Below are 19,143 nucleotides of genomic sequence, written 5' to 3'. Positions count from 1 at the left end.
TTTCCTAGGCCACAGGCAGGGAGCTGGATGGGAAGTGGAGCAGCCGGGATTAGAACCGGCACCCATGTGGCCCATATCTACTACACAATCTACACAATGCTAACCCCTTCCCCCCAGACTTCATTTCAGATGTTTCCATATTTTCATCTTATTTGAAAGGCAGGAGGAGAGTGAGTTAGTTATCCATCTTCCATCCACTGGCTCACCCCTAAGTGGCCAGCCAGGACTTGGGGAGACAGACCTGCAGTCACCAAAGAGCATCCTGCCTGTGACCAGCCACGGGCTCACAGCTGCACCGCCACTGCTTCAGCCACGCCTGCCAAATGGGCTCCTGCCTTGGGGTCTTTGCACATTGTTCCCCACCACAGCCCTTGGCCACCCACATCACGTGAGCCTCAGGCCAGATGTCCAATTTAAACTGCCTTTCCCTGCGTACTGTCCTCGCCCGTCTCCCAGTGCTTCCGTCTGACACAAGCCCTGGGACCACACCCTGGGAGAGCTGGACTTGGGAGGCATTGCCCAGAGCCAAGTCCGAGGCCCAGCAGGTGCTTGCTGGGATGTGCTGGGAGCAGTGGGTGGCAGCCGCTGGCTCTGGTTGGCTGCTGCAGGGTCTGAGTCCCACACAGGAGCGGGGCCCATGAGAGTGCAGGAAGGATGGCTTCAGCCACAGGTCAGAAGGAGCTGAAGGCATAAGGAGTATTGCAGCCTGGCAGGGGCAGCAGCACTGGGCCAGAGGAGTGCACTCGGGCAGGAGGCAGAGAAGAGAACCCAGAAGCAGCACACGCACCCCTGGAAAGTGGAGGTCGAGAGGAAAGGATGAGAAATGCCAGGCAACAGAGCCCTGGGAGGAGTTGGTCTGGGTCTTCCCCATGACAGGAGTGGCATCCCATGCCCAAACACAGCAGGAGCCTACAATGGGCGACAGCCAAGGGCCAAGACCAACATGGCAGTGCAGTGCCTGCATTGCACAGAGCCCCAAGAACAAAGCCAAGCCGGCAGTCTGCTGCCTCAGCCCTTCCCTTCATGTTCAGGGACGGTGGCAACAAGGCAGGTCCCCATCTTTCCCACCTCTCCAGACGCTGTGGGCCACATGTCCCCACATACTGCCACTAGGAACCTCTGGATTTCATGGCCCCTGCCCTGGCACGGGGAGATCACACCCCCAAGCTCCCACTCTGAGATTCGTAGAGCTGACCTCTCCTTGGAACAGGAGGGCTTGGCTGTGTGGGCAGTGAGGCCACTTCTCAGGAAAGGCTCCTCTGAGGAGACATTGCCACTAAGAGCGGCTGGGCCCGAGGCCATGGACCTCTGGAGGGCACACTGCCTGAGATATGCCACCCTTTGTCCTGTCTGCACGGGCCTCCCATGTGTGGGCACACACAGGGCCTCACCTCTACCCTCCAAGCAGAGGTGTGCGTCCCACCCACGATGGCCACAGCATGAGCTGTGCCCCCTCAGTATCTGTAGGCCCAGGCTTTGGGCCAGGGCATCGGGCCTCACTCACCATCCGGGGGTCTCCCAAACATCTTCTCCATGCAGGCTGCGGAAACAGAACTGCCAGGCCCCGGCAAGAAGAAGCGACGGCACCAAGAAGCTGGGCTGAGTCCAGCTTAGTCTTCTGGCAACCCTGAAGCCAGGGTGACCTGGCACGGGAGGTCTTGTCAAGCCTGCTCTCTATTGTCCAGAATTTGCTGAAGTCCCTGGGGGCCCAGCGTCCTTGCCAGCTTATGGGTGAGCAGGTGCTTTCCTTACTCGGGTTCGAGCAGGAGGCACAGACCTCGGGTGCCACAGCAGTCGGTGACTCAGCCACCATGAGGGGGCTGAACAAGCTCTCCTGGGAGTCGGAGTCACAATCCTGTGCTCACAGCTGCCGCAATCTTGCTGTCTCCACGCCATGGCTGGTGAAGGAGGAGGAAAAGAGAGAGTTACCAACGGCCGTCAGCCCAGCAGGGGCACCACCCGCTCTGACAGGGTGCCTCCTTTGCCCCCTCTACAGTCTCAGGATGGAGTAACAGCGACCCCTGAACAACTGTGGGACTGGACATCAGCACAGGCCAGCGATTCCCAAGGGGACACGAAACAGCTAGCCTGTGACTGCACCAGCTACAGAATGAGGCATCTGAGGTAGACAGCCAGCACCTCCCTGAGGCCCAAGTGTCTGCACCCTGCTGCTGGGGTCCTTGCAGTGGGTGTGGAGGACACGAAAGTGTATGGAGAACTGTTCCCCTGCAGGCAGGGCCGCAAGGAATTTCCCGCTGCATGGCAGGGCCTGGTGGACGTCTCTGCATCCTCCTGAAGGCAGTTCCACCTCCCTTGCATGGACACCGGACCACCCCGCTGAGAATTCTGTAATCTATTTAGGCATTGTCTGCCACTGCGGAGTTGGTCTGTACTATCAGTGTGAGCTTGGAAGTTGATGTTGCCGAAGGGCCTTTTACAATTCATCCTGTCTCTGTCTCTGCTGCCCCCACTGACCATCCTTGATCTTCAGGTCCCTCCTTCTGTGACGCATTTCCTCCCTTAACTGATTCAAGAGTAAGCTGTAGAATGAGGCCTGTAGTAGGAATGTGTTACTGATTGATATGTGCCGTCTACTGAGAGCTTTAAAGTGAAACAAACGACAGAATTATCCTTGGAAACACCCACTTGACCATGATGTCAACAGTCTGTGCCAGAGTTTGTGACTGCTTCTGTATAAATAAAGAGGACACCTTTCTTGCATGGTCCATTATGATCATGAAATTGTAGTGATCCGTTTCTTTTCTCTCTACGCCTACTCCACGCACCCTTCTCAAGTTCTGAACTCGGCTGGAGCTGGACTCCGGCATCCTGCAGGGTAGGTCAGAGGCTGGGACCACAGTTCCCTCCAGTCTTCAGCCAGGGACTGCCTGTGGCCACACAAATCACTCCAGGATGGGGACTTGTCCCACAAGCCATGGCCCTAATTCAGAACACGTCAGAATGCAGAGGCGGCATTGCTCCAAGCAATGGGCTGGAGCAACTGCAGACTCTGCAACCCTGGGCTCACGGGCACGAGGCTGGGCCCACGGGCACGAGGCTGGGCCCACGGGCACGAGGCTGGGCAGCATCAAGCGCTGGCCAGCTAGCAAGAGGGGATGAACCACGCAGCCAGGGGGCAGGGGTAAACGAGACCTAACTCTGCAGCATACTTTGGAGGGACAGAGGAACCTAACGAAAGCATTAGACCTGGGAGCAGATGAACCACCAAGTGGATGGTGATGCTCAGGATTATTTTGTTGTTTAAAAAAAAAAATGGGGGCAGGGGGTGGGAGGAGTGAGGGGGTGGTCTGGCTTGATGGCTCAATTGGCTAATTCACTGCCTTGTAAACACCAGGGTCCCATGTGGGCATCAGTTCATGTCCTGGCTGCTTTACTTCCCATGGAGGGAGGGAAAGAAGGGAGATCTTTCATCTGCTAATTTACTCCTGGGATGGCTGCAGCAGCCAGATCTGGGCTTGGCTTAAGTCCGGAGCTTCTTCTGAGTCTCCTTCATGGTGCAGGACCCACGCACTTGGGCCAACTTCTGCTGCTTTCCATGTGCATTAGATTAGAAGTGGAGCATCTGGAACTCAAACTGACACCCATGTGGGATGCCAGCACTGCATCTGAGCTTAACCCATCACAATGGGCACAGCACAATCCCAGCTCCAGTGTCAAGTTCCAGCCCAGGCCAAGGCCAGAGGCAGAAAAAATCAGCAAGAAGATTTTGGCAGCTGGAATGCTGGGGATAGGGGATCCTCCTATTGCCAGGAGGCCAGCTGGGGGGCCATGAATGTGCCTGAACACCCCATGTCCCACATGCCAGTGTCACAGCATGAACACAGCAGAGCACACAGGAGCCACAGAGGAGGCCCTTTCTCTTCCAGCGCCCTCCACTGGACAAGGGAATCGAGCACATGAGCAGCACACACTGTTCAGAGGAAAAACCTGACAACTGCTGCAACAGACATGGCCAATAGAGGAGACTAATCAATACAAGAGGACCTAGATGTGGTACACACAAAGGAACTAGCAGACAGCAGCAGGACACAGCTAGCACAACTAAGCCCTGTGTGTTCTAGAAGCAGAGGAGACCAGGATGTGAAACCAGAACAGAACCCAACAGAACAACAACAGGTAAAATCAGAGAACACCCCAGACAGGAGTAGCCTCCCCCACACACTGAGCAAGAATACACCAATGTGTTCAGACACTGAATTGAAACCGGGCCCAAACGAGCAGAAAGACAGAAAAGCACTAGTTACAGGCAGCAGTCAAGTATGTGTTTACCTGGAAGTTCTGGGAGACAAAGGTGAAGAGAAGAAAAACTGTATGCTCAAAGAGAAAACAAGCCAACTTTATCTTATTGATAAAAGCTCTAACCATGCAGGCTGAGGTCAATAAAAATCTCAGCAGAGGACCAGGCAGGATGGCTCAAGCACCGGGATCCTATATATGTTCATTTCCCGGCTGCTCCACTTCCCATCCAGCTCCCTGCTTGTGGCCTGGGAAGGCAGTGGAGGACGGCCCAAAGCCTTGGGACCCTGAACCTGTGTGGGAGACGCAGAAGAGGCTCCTCCTGGCTCTTGGCTTTGGATTGGCTCAGCTCCGGCTGTTGCTGCCATTTGGAGAGTGACTCAGTGATGGAAGATTTCACTGTCTCTCCTCTCTGTAAATCTGCCTTTTCTTTAAAAAAAAAAAAAAAAAGATTTATTTTTATTGGAAAGGCAGATATACAGAGAGGAGGAGAGACAGAGAGGAAGATCTTCCGTCCAATGATTCACTCCCCAAGTGACAGCAATGGCTGGAACTGAGCCAATCCGAAGCTAGGATTCAGGAGCTCTTCCGGGTCTCCCACACAGGTGCAGGGTCTCAAGGCGTTGGGCCGTCCTCGACTGCTTTCCCAGGCCACAAGCAGGGAGCTGGATGGGAAGTGGAGCTGCCGGGATTAGAACCGGCGCCCATATGGGATCCTGGAGCATTCAAGGCGAGGACCTAAACCACTGCACTATCACGCCTGGCCCAAATCTGCCTTTTTTTTTTTTTTTTTTTTAAGGTAAATACACCTTAAAAATAAAATTAAGACATCTGGGGCTGGTGTTGCAGCACAATGAGTTTAACCACCACTGACAATACCAGCATCCTGTGTGGGCATTTCCCACCCAGCTCCCTGCTGATGTGCCCGGGAGGGCAGGGGAAGATGGCCCAGGCACTTGCACCCCTGCACCCACATGGGAGACCTGGAAGAAGCTTCGGGCTCCTAGTTTCGAACTAGCCCAATCCTGGCTGTTGCAGTCATTTGAGGAGTAAACCAATAGGTCAAAGATTTCTCCGTCTCTCTCTCCCTCCCTCTCTACTGCTCTGTGTTTCAGAGAAATGTATCTCTGAAAGAAAAGAAAAAGGACATTTTGTCATTTTAAAAAAAATTGTATTAGCTCTCAAATCAGGCATGTAAGGAATTGGGAAGCTGCCAATATCACCTCTGTGACTAGAAAAAAATTGAACCAATAGGAAAATAACAAAAATGACTGCTCCTACACAAGAGAGCGCAAGCCGGCACAGAGAATCACTGCTCACTGGAGCAGAAACCAGAACCAGAAAACCAACGGGAAGTCAAACGTGGACAACTTTGTTTAAAAAACAAAACTAAAGCCAGTGTTGTGGCACAGCAAGTCAAGCCACCAGGCAAGACAGTGGCATCCCATATGGGCACTGGTTCATGTCCCAGCTTTCCTGCTTCAGATCCAACCCTGCCTTGGCCCCTGCACCCCTGTGGGAGACCAGCCCAGTCCCAACCCTTGTGTTCACTGGATGGGTGAAATCGTAGAGTAGCGATTTTTCACTTTCCTCACCTTTATCTGTAACTCTGCTTTTCAAATAAATAAACCAAAAACAAAACCAAATCTCAGGAAGTTTAATTCTTTTAATTTATATTTATGTTTATTTTTATTTGAAAGACAAAGAAATATGGGTGCCGGTTCATGTCCTGGCTGCTCCGCTTCCCATCCAGCTCCCTGCCTGTGGCCTGAGAAAGCAGTAGAGGATGGCCTAAGCCTTGGGACCCTGCACCCGCGTGGGAGACCTGGAAGTAGCTCCTGGCTCCTGGCATCAAATTGGCTCAGCTCCATCCACTACAGCCAATTGAGGAGTGAACCAGCAGACAGAAGATCTTTCTCTTTCCTCTCTGTAAATTTGCCTTTCCAATAAAAATAAATAAATCTTAAAACAACAAAAACATCCATGTCCTTTCTATACATAAACAACCCATGACTGAGAAAGACCTTGTCAGATCAGTCTCACTCATAATAGCTGCAAAAAACAAATAAATAACTTTAAAAAAAAATTGACCAAGGATGTGAGGGATCTCTAAGCTGAAACATTACATAACATTAACAAGAGACTCCAAATAGCTTAAGCAATCTTAAACAACAAAAGCCAAGTTGGAGGCATCATAATAGAAGATTTCAACATATACTACGGGGCAAATATACACAAGAATAAGGTCTGGGATCGCCACAGATGAAGTTCCCTTTGGGATCCCAACTGAATCGCTGGACTCAGAACCCCAACCCTGGAGAGAATTGCAGGTTCCATGGTCTGACCGTGGCACGCAAATGTCAGAGCTGGGCCTCCTCAGTGGCTCAGACAGAGCAGTGGAGAGCATATCCAGGGGCACATGGAGGATATGGCAGTACACTGGAGCCTGCAGAGGACACCTGGGACCACAACGGAGGATGGAAGACCGAAAAAAAAAATCAACCAACTGTCCCAGCCAAGTGCTGGCAGTGAACCTGGGCAAACAGACTCTAAGGTGAACACTGTCAACCAGTGGATTCCGGAGAGATTTCATTGATTGGAATGGCGAGACCAGCAGTAATTCAAAACTGATGAACTATCAAAACTTCTTGAGCAGGACCCTTGAAGCATGCCCCACATCGGGAATCCTGGGATGGCATCAGGTGGCTGTCCTCCATCCCAGGACACAGAGGATATGGGAGGTTAGGTGTGGCTTCTCCCTTTATCTCTCCCTTTTCCCAGTAAGGAAAAAAAAGATTGTGGAAATAACAGTCTCACCCACCTTCCTGCAGCCATTGACCATTTGCACCTTAATAACCTATGTAAAAATCATCAATCAATCAATCAATCAATCAATAAAATGGGCAAGGGACATAATTGGCATTTCTCAAAAGATAAAATTCAAATGGCCAACAGAAATAAGAAAAAGAAATGCTCAGGTTCACTAACCAACAGGGAAATGCAAATTAAAAGCACAGTAAAGTCAGTTACGGTTATCATCCAAACTTCAGAAACAGCAAGTACTGGCAAGGATGGGGTGGGAATGTGAACTACTACAACCACCATGCAAGACAATACCAAGATTCCTCAGATGTCTAAAATAAATCCACCACATGATCCCGTCATTCCACTCCTGAAATCAGCACGTCACAGTTATCCTCACGCACACCAACCCTCTCCATCCTAGTGCAAAGCCCACATGTCTGCAACTCTCTCAACTCTGTAATTAAAAACTCTGCCTTCTAAACAAATAGTTTTTTAAATGCCAATGGTCTAAAGAGTAGCAATGAAAACAGACACTGTCAAAGTATATCCCAAAAAACCCCAACAATTTATTGTCTACAAGGAATTCATTTGAAATATAAAGATACAAACAGATTACAATGAAAAGGAAAGGATATAACAGCCACCATCACTACTACTACTAATGAAGTGGAACAGCTACCCTAATTTCAGGTAAAGATGAGTTCAGAGCAAGCAAAGCAGACAGCACAGCAGGAGGCTGACCCTCTGCCCTGTGGTGCACCCCACACAAGCACCAGCTCCCCATCAGGCTCTCTGCTGATGACCCTGGAAAAACAGCGCACAACAGCCCAAGACTGCATGAAGCTCCTGGCTTCTGGATTCAGTCTGGCCCAGCTTAGGCCACTGCAGCAACTTGAGGAGCAGATGGAAGATTCTCTGTCTCCCCGCTAACTGTAACTTTCACTTTCAAACGAGTAAATCTTTTAAAGTTTTTATTCATTTGGAGCCAGGCACGGTAACCTAGAGGCTGAAATCCTTGCCTTGCACGCGCTGGGATGCCATATGGGCGCCAGTTCTAATCCCGGCAGCCCTGCTTCCCATCCAGCTCCCTGCTGGCACCGTGGGAAAGCAGTCGAGGACGGCCCAAAGCCCTGGGACCCTGCACCCATGTGGGAGACCCGGAAGAGGCTCCTGGCTCCTGACTTTGGATCAGCTCAGCACCAGCCGTTGCGGCTGCTTGGAGAGTAAACCAGCGAACAGAAGATCTTCCTCTCTGTCTTTCCTTCTCTCTGTGTATGTGACTTCCCAATAGAAATTTAAAATTTTTTTTATTCATTTGAAAAACAGAGTTTACGGAGAGATGGAGAGGGAGAAGTCTTCCAGCTGCTGGTTCGCTCCCCAAATGGTCGCCATCAGTGGGAGATGGGCTGATCTAAAGCTAGGAACTTCTTCCTAGACTCCCTTGCGAGCGCAGTGCCCAAGCACTTGGGGCATCACCTACTGCTTTCCCAGGCTATTAGCAGAAAGCTGGCTCAAAAGTGGAACAGCCAGGACAAGAGCCCTGGCTCATATGGGATGCCAGTGTCTCAATCAGCAGCTTTACTTGATATGCCACAGCACCAGCCCTCAATACTTTTTTAAAGAGAAGCAACTTTTAATCATATAGCAAAAAATAATTAGGGCCTAGCACAGTGGCTCGACAGGCTAATCCTCCACCTGCAAGTGCCAGCATTCCAGATGGGAGCCAGTTCATGCCCCAGCTGCTCCACTTCCCATCCAGCAACATGCTTATGGCCTGGGAAAGCAATGAAAAATGGCACAAAGCCTTGGACCCTGCACCTATACGGTAGACTTGGAAGACATTCCTGGTTCTTGGCTTCACACTGACCTAGCTCTGCTTGTTGTGGCCATTTGGGGCATAAACCAGTGGATGGAAGATGTTTCTTTTTCTCTCTTTCTATAAATCTCCCTTTCCAATATAAATAAATCTTTTTTTAAATGATCAAATTTCCCCCAAATGTGAAGCAAATTCAAGATACTGATTTTTTTTTTTTTAAATATCTGAACTTTGAAACTAAGGTTTCAATCACTTTAATATCAAATGCAGGGATTGGAGAGGGAATATGTTCAGTCACTACAGCTTTTTTTTTTTTAAAGATTTATATATTTTTTTTATTATTATTACAAATTCAGATATACTGAGAGGAGGAGAGATAGAGAGGAAGTGGAGCTGCCGGGATTAGAACCACCGGCCATATGGGAACAAGGCGAGGACCCTAGCCACCAGGCCACACTGCCGAGCCCCAAGATACTGATTTTTTAAATTGCTCAAATTGTCAAAGACCAAAATATCCCATAGAGCCTTCATATCTTTTTTGCTTTTTTTTAAAGCTTGATTTGTTTGTATTGTAAAGGCAGATTTCAGAGAGAAGAAGAGACAAAAACATCTCTTATCTGCTGGCTCACTCCCCAAGTGGCCACAACAGCCAGAGCTGAGTCAATCTGAAGTCAGGAACCAAACTGCAGGGTCCCAAGGCTTTGGGCCATCCTTGACTGCTTTCCCAGGCCACAGGCAGGGGGCTGGATGGGAAGTGGAGCAGCTGGGATATGAACTGACACCGACATGGGATCCCAGCACATGCGAGGATGTAGCCGCTAGGTTACCGCGCCAGGTTCCCCACATAAGCTTTCTTGTGAGTGTGGACGTTAAGTAAAGGCCTGCACTGCTGATGAACCTGAGATGGATTCAGTTCCCCAGCAACAGAAACACTTTGATTTAGTGTTTTAGACTAAAGTAAACGTCACTTGAAGATTGGACTCAGCAATCTCACTCTCGTCTTACACGAATGTCATACAGAGATATGCAAACATCCATCCTAAGTCTATCAGAACGCCATTCACTGCAGAAGACGTGCACAGCCTGTCAGGAAGGAATGGACATGACAGAGCACCAACACATCCAAATGATGAATACAACTGTTAAACAGTGCCACAGATCCTCACAGCTCAATAGGAACACACTTCACGAAAGCTCACTAAGTGAAAAAAACAGGGTACAGGTCAAAGGGTAAATAAAATGTTACCATTTATTTATATTGAGAAAAATGTATTTTACATATATTTAAGTAAATGTATAAAAATAATCTCCCAACTGGATACGTATTTTTGCATCTATGAAATACATCTGAAATACTTCATGAAGCCTAGAGGAGACTCTCTGGGGGACTGTGGAAGGAATCCTGGTAAGACAGGTTTATAATGTGCAGGAAGTGCCTTTTCTCAAACGGAACACAACAGAGCCCTTAGCATCCTCTACTCAGGACGCTTTCCAACAGAGGTAAAGACACAGACACAGGATCTAAACTGCCTCATTACTTGTAATTAAGAAATACCTTTTACCAAAAGCAGAGTATTTGATTACATATGGATATAATTCTGCTTTCTATCACCAGCCTTACAGAGATGCTCATGGTAGAACCGCAAAAGCAAGATGTAACAGGTGTGGTATGACCCATCAACGGAGAAGCTACCAGCAAGAGATGAGACTTCTACACTGGATACAGTAAGTGGACAAGGCTGACGCTTGTAGGTGACATGCCTCTACTTCAAATATCTTTGTAGCTAATATTCTTACAATTAAAGCAAGTGGAATGTCAAAAGGAAGGGAGCAGAGCTAGAACAGACAAACCTTTAGGATGTTTTGCTGTAAAGCAAAGCAGAACAGAAGGACAAAAGCTCGAGGAGTTGGGGATCCTCCAGAGCTTGCACCCCAGACACTCTGGGATAGGGGGGAGAATCTGGTAAGGTGATCGATTTGTAGTCAGGCCTGGGCTGAATCCTAGTTCTGCTTTATTCACTCTGAGACTCCGGCAGAGACACATGTGCAACTGGACACCCTACTTACCTCAGAGGGTTGCTCAGAGCATGACTGGTGACAATGATGGAAAAAGCCAAAGGGACCGAGGACAAAAAAGTGCTCTTTTTTAAATTCATAGAAGGCTACTTCAGGCTCAAATTAAGTTTCCTTTACTAAATATATACTATTTTCATTTATAAAATGCTACTCAGGCACATGACTAAACATGATAAATTATGAATCAATGAAAGTGACATGGTATGCTAAATATGACACACCAACCATTTTTAAAAAAATTTCCTGGAAAGGTAGTATACAGAGAAGGAGAGACGGAAAGATCTTGCGTCGGCTGATTCATTCCCCAAAGTGGCCGCAATGGCTGGAACTGAGCCAATTAAAAGCCAGGAGCCAGGAAACTCCTCCAGGTTTCCCACATGGCTGCAGGGTCCCACGGCTTTGGGCTGTCCTCAACTGCCTTCCCAGACCACAAGCAGGGAGCTGGATGGGAAGCAGAGCCACCAGGATTAGAATTGGCACCTATAAGGGATCCCGGAGTGTTCAAGGTGAGGACCTTAGCCACTAGCCAATCACACCAGGCACTGGCCCCGTATGTTCTTTTTTTCTTTTTTTAAAAGATTTATTATTTTTTTTATTTTTTTTAATTTTTTTTTTTTAAAGATTTTATTATTATTGGAAAGCCGGATATACAGAGAGGAGGAGAGACAGAGAGGAAGATCTTCCATCCGATGTTTCACTCCCCAAGTGAGCTGCAACGGGCCGGTACGCGCCAATCCGATGCCGGGACCAGGAACTTCTTCCAGGTCTCCCACGCGGGTGCAGGGTCCCAAAGCTTTGGGCCGTCCTCCACTGCTTTCCCAGGCCACAGGCAGGGAGCTGGATGGGAAGTGGAGCTGCCGGGATTAGAACCGGCGCCCATATGGGATCCCAGGGCTTTCAAGGCGAGGACTTTAGCCGCTAGGCCACGCCGCCGGGCCCAAGATTTATTATTTTTATTACAAAGTCAGATATACAGAGAGGAGGAGAGACAGAGAGGAAGATCTTCCGCTCGATGATTCACTCCCCAAGTGAGCCGCAACGCACCGATCCGAAGCCGGGAACCAGGAACCTCCTCCAGGTCTCCCACACGGGTGCAGGGTCCTAAAGCTTTGGGCCATCCTCGACTGCTTTCCCAGGCCACAAGCAGGGAGCTGGATGGGAAGTGGAGCTGCCGGGATCAGAACCGGCGCCCATATGGGATCCCGGGGCGTTCAAGGAGAGGACTTCAGCCACTAGGCCACGCCGCCGGGCCCCCGTATGTTCTTTAACTTGCTCAGGAGCCACAAACCATTTTCCACAGCAGCTTTCTGACAACTTAGGAGAGTTCTAATTTTCCACATCCTCACCAATACTTATTTCCTGGTTTTTCTTGTTCTTACTCTAAAAGATGGCCCTACTGGGTGTGAAATAATATTTCCTTATGGTTTTTATCTGCATTCCCCAAGTGACTAATGATGTTGAGCATCTTTCCATGTGCTTGTTAGACATTTGTACATCTTCCGTGAAACTGTATTCAAGAGGCTGGCAGGATGGCTTAATTAGCTAAATCTCTGCCTGAAAGTGCCAGCATCCCATATGGGCATTTGTTCATGTCCTGGGTGCTTCACTTCTCATCCAGCTTCCTGCTTACAGCCTGGGAAAACAGCAGATGGCGGCCCCAAACCTTGGGACCTTGCATTTGCATTGGAGAACCATAGGGGGCTCTTAATTCTTGGCATCAGATCGGCTCAAGCTCTGGCCACTACAGCCATTTGGGAGTAAGCCAGCAGATGACAGATCACTCTCTCTCTCCTCTTTCTGTAACTCTTCCAAATAAAAATTAATGAATAATAAAGTGTATTCAAGTCCTGTGCCCACTTTCTGACTGAAGGTTTATCTATACCATGGCTACCTGACAATGCTGGGCCATTCCACACACTGGGCTGTTTACAAATATTACTTCTCCCAGTGCGGGAAGCTGGGAAGACTGATGAAGGCGCAGGCTGCTCTGTGTGCGGGGGTGTCCATGTCGCCGGGGACAGCCATCTCCTCATTCTCTGGCAAGTGGCAGAAGCAGCACAGCTGTCACTCTCACGCCTCTGACAAGGGCTCCGACTCCACTGTGAATGCCCTGGCCAAGGCCCCACTGTCTCCTGCGTGCGGCGCTGGAGCAGAGACTCTGAACATACAAATCTTGGAGGAATAAACACTCAGATCATGCAGACACTCATCAGAGACAGGATTTGCAAATATTTTCTTCCATCTCTATATGCTGCCTTTTCAGTCAATAGTTCAGCACACAAAATTTGTGTTTTTCCCCCATAAAGCTCAATTTATGCATTTATTATCTTGTATTTGGTGCACAATCTAAAACCTGTTCCAAACTCAGTTATAAATACTCCTATTTCATCTAAAAATTTTGATTTGTTTTTTTGATTAGAGTTTTTTTACATTTAAGCATCTTTGATCCATTCTTAATTTCTGAATATGGTGGGTAAGTGTTCAACTTGATTTTCTAATGAAAATTTTTCAAGATTTCATTTTCATTTGAAAAGCAGAGTTGCAGCAAGGTAAAAAGGGTCTTCCATCCACTGATTACTCCCCAAATAGCCATGCTACCCAGGTGGGAGACTGGGAGGAAACTCCCAGCTCCATTCTGGCCCAGCACCAGCTGTTGTGGCCATCAGGGCAGCGAACCCGTGGATGAAGATCTGTCTGTCCCTCTCCCTGTATAACTACAACTTGCAAAGTAAAAGATACATCTTTAAAAATGTATGCAACGTTGCCAAGATAAGCCTATGACTACAGCACTGGGGGAGAAGTGGTCACTGAGACGCTCAAGTCTCCATTAAGGCGCTTCATGGGAGCCGTGGCTACTTTAATGCACCTGAGATGACGATGGCCCGAGCACGTAGGTCCGTGCCACAGCTGCAGGAGACACTGGTGGAGCCCCGGCTCCTGGCTGCAGGAGTCCTGGCAGTTTGGAGAATTTGGGGAGTGAACCAGATGACAGTCCTCAGCCTCTCCTTCTCTATCACTCTACCTTTCGAAAAGCATAAATCTTTTTTTTTTAATCAATTGCTTGAATTTATTTTAGGGCTCTCCATTCTATTTCACTAATCTGCATGTCTATCCTCATGCCAGTTCTAACAGACTTAAATGTAACAGCTTTATAGTAAATTCTGAAATAGAAAACTGTCTTATTTGAACTTAGGTAATTCAACTCCATAGGAATTGTAAAATCAGTGTTCCATTTCTTTGCAAGAAAAAAAAAAGTGCTGTTGAGATTTTTGACAGGGATTATGCTGAATCTTTACAGACAGCTTAGAGCCGTACATATCATCTGAAAAACATTCAGAAATCAGTGTTTAACCTAGTAGTTAAGACGCCGAGTTACCACACAGGAGGATTTGCTTCCTGCCTCAAACTAAATCAGTATTACAACTCCTAAGAGACAGAGATGGACCCAGCACAGTAGCCTAGTAGCTAAAGTCCTCACCAGGATCCTTGCAAACGCCAGGATCCCATATGGGCACTGGTTCACATCGCAACAACTCCACTTCCCCTTCAGCTCCCTGCTTGTGGCCTGGGGGGTGGGCAGTAGAGGATGGCCCAGGGTTTTGGGATCCGGCACCCACACGGGAAACCCAGATCAAGCTCCTGGCTCCTGACTTTGGATCAGCTCAGTTCTGGCCACTGTAGTCACCCTGGGAGTGAACCAGCAGATAGAAGATCTTTGTCTCTTTTTATCTCTGTAATTCTGACTTTCCAATAAAAATATCTGTTTAAAAAAAAAAAGCTGAATAGATAACGTTTAAAAAGGACAGAAGTAATTGTTCAAGAAACTAAGTTCTTGCCACCCCTAAGGGAGACAACACTGAGTTCCCCACACCTGACTCTGGCCCTGCCTCAGCTCTAGTCACTTTACTTGAGGAGTGAAGTAGTGAATGAGAGCTCTTGCAACTTCAATTCAGTGAAGATGATTTAATTTTTACCTCAAAATCATAAACACCATTATCAGTCTTCATTAGGGAAAACACCATCTTGTGGTTGAGCCCAGCACATCTGCACAATGTCTGGCAAACACGTGAATGATAGGCAGGAAACCGCACAGAAATGCTGCATAACCTAAAGCCACTTCTGAATACTCAAGACAAGCAGGAATTTCCACTCAGTACAGTAACTCTGGCAGTGAAGGATATGGAATTACATAACAGCAAACAAAAGTTAATGTAACCAAAAAATAGCTGAACATTCTTTCCTACTCAGTCTGTCCTTTCCAGAACAACTGCCAAGAAAAATGAGAAAGTGCTGCACAGGTTTTGGCTTTGTAATTTTTAACAAAACGGAGCCAGGAAAGTGCCTTTCAATTCTTCCTCAAAACTCTAAAACATTAACTCAGCAGAAAATGCCAAACAGCTTCAAAAATATTCTAGGAGGGGGCCTGGCGCCGTGGTCCAGTGGCTAAAGTCCTCACCTTGAACGCCCCGGGATCCCATACGAACGCCGGTTCTAATCCCGGCAGCTCCACTTCCCATCCAGCTCCCTGCCTGTGGCCTGGGAAAGCAGTCAAGGACGGCCCAAAGCTTTGGGACCCTGCATCCGCCTGAGACCTGGAGGAAGTTCCTGGATCAGCTCAGCTGCGGCTGTTGCAGCCACTTGGGGAATGAATCATCGGACGGAAGATCTTCCTCTCTATATACATATATCTGACTTTGCAATAAAAACAAATAAATCTAATAAATAAAAGATAAATCTTTAAAAAATTGAAAAAAAAAAAACCTCCAGGAGGGCAAAGCAATGATAATCATAGCACAGTCAACCTGTGCCTTTTCCATAGCACCTTAAAAGTACATCCTGCAATGGGCTAGCAAACCAGAATCTCAACTTCAAAGACTGGTCCAATTTGTCCATGCACCTCTGCATCCATTTCCTTTCTCTGATAAACCCTATACAGTTTACCAAACACAGGGACCCTCACTATTCGGTATGTGAAACGTTCCTTTATTTCCTGGTTTGAGCTTTTCTGGCACTGTGGTGGCTTTCTGCCTCAACTCTGGTAGGAAACATTGAAAGGACATGTACCTAGCAACACTGTTCCTGGATGGTCCTTCAACTCAGCCAACAGATGACTTCTGCTTACATCTGGTGGATGAATGGGAACCTCTGAGCCTCACAATGTGGTGCAGGACAAGGAGACCCTGACTCTTTACCCTAGGCCAAAGAAAAGGAAGCCCAGGAATGGATGCTTATTCTTCAAATGAAAGAACTATGCTGAGCTTCTATTCTCATCCCCTTTCACCCAACTCCTGGCTCTCCATTACACTTAGCCTCAGGATTTGCCCCTTAACTGCAGGTTAAATACAGTAGTCCTTAATCTAGAGCTCTGGGCCCAGCATGAAGGTTCAATTGACTAGTGTTTCGCCTGCAAGCACTGACATCCCATATGGGCGCCGGTTCATGTCCCAGCTGCTACACTTCCCATCCAGCTCCCTGCTTGTGGTCTGGGAAAGCAGCAGAGCAAGGCACCTGCATGGGAGACCTGGAAGAAGCTCTTTGTTTCAGATCGGCTCAGCTCTGGTTGTTGTGGCCATTTGGGGAGTGAATCAGTGGATGGAAGAGTTTTCTCTCTGTAAATCTGCCATTCCAATAAAAAATATTTTGTTAAACCTTAAGAAAAAAAAAACCTATAGCTCCCAGATTCATCTGAAAACCTCAGAAGAGGTTGGAATTACTCTCTCAGGATTTATTCAGTAGCCTGATGGGTACTGCCCAGGTTTTGCAAATTTTAAAGATTCCACAGGTGACTGAATTGATCACCTGAGTTTGAATGAAACTCCACTCTTTAAATCACACTCCTCAACTAACTCCTTTTTAAAATAACATCGCCAGAATTTGGGTTGGGAAGAAGAAAGGGCTTTCCTCACTCAACTTCTAAAAGATTTAAATCGTAAACAGGATTCAGGGACTCCACTTTCAATCTGAGTGGAAAAAAACACTCTGCACTTTACACACCTCTACATCATCCCAGCCGTATCTATTTGTACTAATCATTAACATTTTTTCCCCCTCAGGGTCCTGCACAATGGCTCAGTTGGCTAGTCTTCCCCCTACAGATGTTAGGATCTCAAAGGGGCAGCTGTTCATTCCTGGCTGCTCCACTTTCCATTGGTTCCCTGCTTCTGGCCTAGGAAAGCAGTAGAGGACAGCCAAATCCACAGGACCCTGCATTCACATGGGCAACCTGGAGGAGGCTCCTGGTTCCTGGTTTCGGATCGGCTCAGCTCCAGCCATTGCAGCCACCTGGGGAATGAACCAGTGGGTGGAAGATCTGTCTCTCCTTTTCTGTGTAAATCTGCCTTTCCAATAAAAATGATTAAATCTTTAAAAAAAACTATCTTATGGTAGTTTCACATCTTAAAAATCTTGCTGGTGGAGAATGACGGCCAACCCCAAGGTTAGCTAATTCCTGAGAAAGTAAACAGCTGATTAGGGAACGTGCCCCTCCAGGGTAACCAACTGCCCCGGATGTAACTCCGACAAAACTAACAAGTTATCCCACTGCCCTAAATCAGCCCCTGGGCAAGTAACAAGCATCCAGAAGCCACCCTGAGAGCCGCAACACCTGCTGCAATTATCCAAACAAGCCAGCAGAGACACATTGACTTGGCCCTGCTGACTTTCCTGTGGAAGCCCACAGGCTCTCTCTTGAGGGTCCTCTCCTGACTCAAACCTGTGACCCCACATGGTCTGTCATGTCCCCTTTTTCTGGGAGAGGCAACTAAATTATTCTTCCTACGACTGACCTCTCCATGTCCTCAGTCACCTCTGCAAATTGAAAACCTCAAGGGCACGGACCACCCCCACGCTTCTGTGAAGCAGAACCCACTGAGATGTTATATGATTACATGTCCCAACACCTACACACAAGAGGCCTCTTGGAAACCCCAATAGCATCTGAACCTCAGCATTCATACCTAAAGTAGTTTTATATACAAAGCAATATTATTTATAAAAGTCAAAAACTGGCAACCGATAAATGCAGAAATATGCCCTGTGCATGCAATGGAATATTATTCAGCCCCAAAGAGGAATGAGGTATCCCATGCCACAAGGATGAACCTTTAAAACATGCCTAGTGGGCCTGGCGCTGTGGCCTAGTCGCTAAAGTCCTCTCCGTGAACGTACCGGGATCCCATACGGGCGCTGGTTCTAATCCTGGCAGCTCCACTTCCCATCCACCTCCCTGCTTGTGGTCTGGGAAAGCAGTTGAGTATGGCCCAATGCTTTGGGATCCTGCACCCGTGTGGGAGACCTGCAGGAGGTTCCTGGCTCCTGGCTCTGGATCGGTGCAGTGTCGGCCATTGCAGTCACTTGGGGAGTGAATCATCGGAAGGAAAGTCTTCCTCTCTGTTTCTCCTCCTCTCTGTATATCTGACTTTGTAATAAAAATAAATCTTTTAAAAAAAATAAAACATGCCTAGTAAAAGCCAAACAAAGCTGCATGTGGAGCAGGACCGGTAATAAAACACAGAGCAGGCAAACCCATAGAAAACGCAAGGAGACGGCGTAGAAGAGTGACTAATAGGAATCAGCTGTTTCTATTTACGGTTATTATTAGAAGGTCTGGAGTTAGATGGTGATGACAGTTATGCAATCTTATAAACTACTCAGAAACCAGTTTAGTGTATACAAGAGTTAATTCCACATCATGAGAATTACACCTTAAAAAGCCAATGAAGCGTTTCTATTCCGCCCCACTTCTCCAAGACGCCAAGGCCCCTCCGACAATCCTCCTGAAAGAGTCCAACACCTCACTGCTCCTCTAACCGCCGCGGCCCTCGGGTCCCGCCTCACTTCACACCTGCACTACCTCGGTCACCTCAACAGCGTCCCCGGGCAGTCAGGCTGGCCGCCGACGCCACAACGACGTCTTCCGCAGCCCGACGAGCTCAAGTCCCTGAGGCGCGGTGGCTGCTCTCCGGCCCACATCCCTCACACCCCCAACAACTCGGCACGCGTCGGCCTGAGGGGCGCGGGTCCCCGCTGCCCGCGCTCCACGCCTTCGCGAAGCGGGGTCCCCGGCCTGGCCCGGGCTCCCTCAACAACCCCCTCACTCGGTTTACTCCCGTCGGCGCCACACAGGTTAGAAGCAGGTCGCTGTTATGCCCCCAAATGTTTTCGGAGTGTATGAAGTGGGGTGGAACCGT

The 19,143-nt window shown here is 48.3% G+C and overlaps 1 long non-coding RNA gene across 1 annotated transcript; it reads right to left on the bottom strand.

Annotated features, from left to right (window-relative positions):
• Positions 1 to 263: 263 nt before the first annotated feature.
• On the bottom strand, positions 264 to 18,757 carry LOC131483211 (uncharacterized). Its single transcript, XR_009247570.1, has 3 exons — positions 18,658 to 18,757; positions 1,505 to 1,898; positions 264 to 789 (listed from the first exon to the last, which is right to left on the bottom strand). It is a non-coding gene; the product is annotated as an uncharacterized LOC131483211 (long non-coding RNA).
• Between the last annotated feature and the right edge of the window lie 386 nt (positions 18,758 to 19,143).

This window comes from Ochotona princeps, chromosome 24 (genome assembly GCF_030435755.1).
Source record: "Ochotona princeps isolate mOchPri1 chromosome 24, mOchPri1.hap1, whole genome shotgun sequence".
NCBI lineage: Eukaryota > Metazoa > Chordata > Mammalia > Lagomorpha > Ochotonidae > Ochotona > Ochotona princeps.
This window is presented reverse-complemented; position numbering and strand designations above follow the sequence as displayed.